The sequence below is a fragment of the Peromyscus californicus genome, unplaced genomic scaffold, assembly GCF_007827085.1.
Source record: "Peromyscus californicus insignis strain IS unplaced genomic scaffold, ASM782708v3 Scaffold_18__1_contigs__length_77618521, whole genome shotgun sequence".
Taxonomy (NCBI): Eukaryota; Metazoa; Chordata; class Mammalia; order Rodentia; family Cricetidae; genus Peromyscus; species Peromyscus californicus.
Genome location: NW_026294480.1, coordinates 24,277,554 through 24,282,565, shown reverse-complemented (window position 1 = coordinate 24,282,565; position 5,012 = coordinate 24,277,554). Strand labels below are relative to the sequence as shown.

General features: G+C 34.8%; 1 non-coding gene across 1 annotated transcript; it reads right to left on the bottom strand.

The window, feature by feature from the left end:
- Positions 1–2,973: 2,973 nt before the first annotated feature.
- On the bottom strand, positions 2,974–3,133 carry LOC128113860 (U1 spliceosomal RNA). Its single transcript, XR_008219672.1, has one exon. It is a non-coding gene; the product is annotated as a U1 spliceosomal RNA (small nuclear RNA).
- Positions 3,134–5,012: the final 1,879 nt, after the last annotated feature.

Genomic DNA, 5,012 nt, shown 5'->3' with positions numbered 1-5,012 from the left:
TAACTTTTAACATCAATGGCCTCAATTACCTATTCAAAAGACAAATGTTGGCTGAATGGATCAAGAAACACAATTCATCGATTTTTTTTTTTTTTAAATAGGAAACACATCTTAGCTTTAAAACAGGCAATTCCTTAGAGTAAAAGGATAGAAAAACTCCTAAGAACAAATGAGATCAGGAAGCAAGTGAGTGTGGCTATGCTATTATTTGACAAAATAGATTAAAAACAACAGTCCCCCCAACTAAAATTAATTAAAAGAAATGAAAATGGACACTTCATTCTTATGAAGGTGACTGTAAAACAAGGTTTGACTATCCTAAACACACACACACACACACACACACACACATAAATATATATATGTGTATATATATATATATATATATATATATATATATATATATATATGGCGAGCCATACATATCCATATTCATATATATGTATTTGTGTGTAAAACTCTGTTGCACCAAATTTTACAAAGCAATATATCCTACCAGATTAAAATCATAATATTCCATTCGTAACATGTGATTTCAATACCCCACTTTTTTCAACGGACATGTCATCTATACAAAATTAATAGAGAAACATGAGAATTAATTGACATCACACATCAAAAAGACTTAATATAGATCTACAGAATATTTCACTCAAACACCATGGAATAGTCATTCTATTCAGTGGCATATGGAAACTTTTCTAAAATAGAACACACATTGAGACACACACGAAAAATTCTTAACAAATTCAAAATGATTGAAATAAATCCATACATACTATCTAACCACAATGAAATAAAACATAAAATTGACAACAAAAATCTCTAGTAAATACACAAACTCATGTAGATTTAAATAAATCATTAATGAATGATAAATGGGTCAAAGGTGAAATCAAGAAAGAAATATTTTCTGTAACTAAATAAAAATGAAAACACCATTCAACAAAACCTCTGGACCCATGTACCAACCATAGAGTTCTGAAGGCCTGTCAAGACAGGAAGTGACAGAGCTGGCAAGGAAGAGGAAGTGATGTAGCTAGACAGGAGCAAATCAGATGGCAGAACAGCAAGGCATATAAGCCTGGGTAGACAGGAAGTCACTCTCTTTGGAAGCTGTAGAGTTGGAGAGGTGAGTTTAGCTCATGATTTGTCCTATTCCTTTGAGCTTTCTCTTGGGCTTTAACCCAAAATTCTGGCTCCTTTTTTTTTTTATTTATTTATTAAGATCATTTAGAAATTCGTCTACAAAAACACAAGGAAAGAAAGAAAGGAAGAAAGGAAGAAAGAAAGGAAGGAAGGAAGGAAGAAGAGAGGGAGGGAGGGAAGGAGGAAGGGAGGGAAGGAGGGAAGGAAGAGAGAGAATATACACATCAATAGAATCAGAACTGAACAGGAAACATTACAACAGACACCAAAACAATTCAAAATATTATAAGGGAATACTTCAAAAACCTGTACTCCATTAAGTTGATGAACTTAAATAAATGGATGCATTTCTTGATTCAGCCAAAGGGGGAAAAACAACAAAAATAAACTGAGAAGTCAATAATCTAAATAGACTCATAACAAATGGGGAGACAGAAATATTAAGAAGAAGACATAAAACTAAAAAAAAAAAAGTCCGGGAGATTGAAAAATAGATGAGCCACTATGGAAATCAGTGTGGAGAATTCTCAAAAAGGTAAAAAGTAAATCTAACACACTACCCATCTATATATAACACTCCTTGGCTTTTCCCAAGTACTTCACATCCTAATCAACAAACGCTTGCTCAGGCACGTCCATTGTTGCCCAATTCACAATAACATGGAAATGGAAACAACCTAAAAAAACCTTCAACAGGCAAATAGAAAATAAAAATTTAATAAATATGCACTATGCATAATACTCAGCTGTAAAGAAAAAAATGAAATAATGAATTTTGTAAGGAAGTGGATGGAATAGATAAGATTTTAGTGAGTGAGGTAACCCAGAACCAGGAAGAAAATGTTATAAGTTCTCTCTTACCTGAGTGTCCTAGATCCAATTCTCCAACAGTGAGTATGTAACCTAGAGTAACCCCATAGCCAGGAAAGTAAAAAGTGACCATTATGGGAATGTGGGAGTGGAGGAGTGAGCAAGTGATAAAGAGAGAAATAACAGAGTCTAAGTGATCTGAAGGGGGAAATAAAAAATATGGGGGTCTCTAATTAGGGAAGGTGGGGGAAATAAATTCAAAAGGAGTAATGAGGGCAAAACCATGTAAATGTGTCTTGAAATTTTCTAAGGAACCATACTTTTAACTTTCTACCAAAAAATGCCTGTAATACATATAAAGTCAGTGTATAAATAAACGTATATGGTTTAAATGAAACTTTACAATCTTCACTAACAGCTGTCCTTCTCAGAGTCATAGATCATTGAACCACTCCATTACTAAACGTGAGAAGCAACCTTTTGAGTTGTTGGCCAGGATTCTCTAAGAGATTCCCAAAACATTATAGACTATTGCTCTTGCCCTCGGTTGCTTCCCAGAAATGGCAGGCAAGTCAATGTTCCTCAAGACACTATGCACTTCAGGAACAGGACCCAGAGGCCCCTGTGCTGGAACTGAGATGAAGTTTCTTCCCTGAGGATTTGTTTGCCTGGCACCAGAATGTGCTATGAAAGCTTCAAAAAGAGGGAGGCAACCAACAGTCCTACCAAGATATGACACCTATGAACCACAACAACCACCAGCATAGTAGGATAAGACTAAGGGATTAGTAGTGGGAGGAAATCCCTGGCTGGAACCAACAACTCTGTAACTGAGCTTGAGAACCACTCAGCAAGAGAGGAATCATATCTGGTGCTGAAAACTTAGCCCGCTATTCAGGAGTAGTAAAGTTGTAGATCTTGGAGGAGAACCTCAAACTGCCACTTTATTAAACCAGTACAATCCCTAAGTGTCTTACCTGTATTTAGTTTTTTTTTTTTTTTTTTTTTTTTTTAAAGGGGAGAGCGCAAACACAGTCCCCTACTACCACAAATTATGCAGTCAAGTTTCCCGCATTTGTAGAAATCGCAGGGGTCAGCACATCCGGAGTGCAATGGATAAGCCTCACCGTGGGAAAACCACCTTCCTGATCATGGTGTCTCCCCTACCACTTATACCCACAGATAAGTGTAGTTCCCACACTTTATCAAGGAAACATCTCCATGTAACAGATAGAGACCATTTCAGGAGGCCACAATCAATCAAAATGTAAGATATAGAGCTGAATCACAACTAATACATCTATAATACAACCCCTGCACCTAAGGTTCAGGAATCATTGTGGAAGAAGGGATAGAAAGATTGTGGGAGCCTGTAGGTCATGGAGCTTACTGTGAGATTGTGTCTCTTAGGCATGCCACAAGATACACCCAGAAGACATCATCATCTGAGGGGCCTGAGCATGAGCAGAACAAGATGACACCAGTAGACACATTAGTTGGACAGGGAACAGTTCATGAGGCCTCAGTCCTACATAACTAAGGGAAGTAAATGAATACTGAGAGTCGGAGAAGTGTTCCTCCCCAGGGAAGGGCAGACTAGCTGGTTATTGACAACAAATAGTCATCCCTGAAAACACATAAACAAGTAACAAGTAAAATTATACAGACTGAGGAATTTGTATTTCTGTATTTAGAATATATATATGTATATATATATGTATATATGTATATGTGTGTGCATATACATATACATGAATGGATATAACAATTATGAAAAGGACATCATGAATTTTAAGGAGACTAGGGAGGATTTAGAGAGAGGAAAGGGAAGGATTAAATGAAATAATTATAATCTTAAATTATCAAAGAAGTATTTTTAAAATATATGACAGTTACAAATAGTGTTTTAAAACTTAAATGCTTAGACATTACAAAGTATCACAAACTGTTTGTTTTCTAATGGCAGAAATTTACGTATTTATATAAATTATTATATAATGATGATACATGTATATATAATTTATATAATTCTGCAGTGGTAATCTAGGTGTCTGAAATCAAGGCGCTACAGACTGTTCTCATTCCTCAAGATGTGTGGAAGTCTAGCCATCATTAAAATTTCTATTTCGACTATCAAGTCGCAGTTTTGTGTGTTCTATGCACAGGCTTCTTGCAAGGACACTAGTTAAAAATCTTAATCCTGTATAGTTTCATTTTAACTGAAATAATTTTGTCTATGATCTTATTTCTAAATACAGATAAGCCGTAGTTCCAGATGGACACGTATTTTGGAAAGACATTATACAGCCCAATAAAAAGTCATTCCCCTGAGATTCAGGTTTATGCTTTTCATGGAATTGCTGGTCTTTGAACTACAGACAGTAACTTTTTTTGTGTGTGAAAATGAGGGTAACAGTAAATGTCTTTATAGAATATTTAATATTAACATCATTTATTACTCTAATGTTTTTAGAATACTTATATAGCTAACACATATAAATTTCCAATACTATGTGAAGAATCAACTCTATATTTAAGTCAATTTAGCCATGTTTTACTGCACATTTATGAAGATATTTTAAATTAATTGTGTTCATAGTTATTGACTTTAAAATGCTTTATATCAGTGGTTCTCAGTTTATGGCTCATGACCCCTTTGTGTGTCGAATATCAGATATTCTGCATTTCAGATATTTACATTATGATTCATAACAATAGACAAATTGAAGTTATGAAGTAGAATTGAAATAATTTTATGATTGGGGCATCACCATAGCATTAGGAACTATATTAAAGGGTCTCAGCATAAGGAAGGTTGAGAACCACTGCTCTATATGAAGTTGGGAAGCTGAGTGAACTTTAATTAAAATATGAGGTCACTATATTCTGTAATTACTCTATCTGGATACCATTGGGTAAAGATGCTATGATCATACTTAGAATGATACTATTTTTGTCTCTCTCTATTTGTGATACATTAATTTATGAATATGTAGGTATAGTCACAGATTAGAGATAGACTGTGTGTGTGTGTGTGTGTGTGTGTGTGTGTG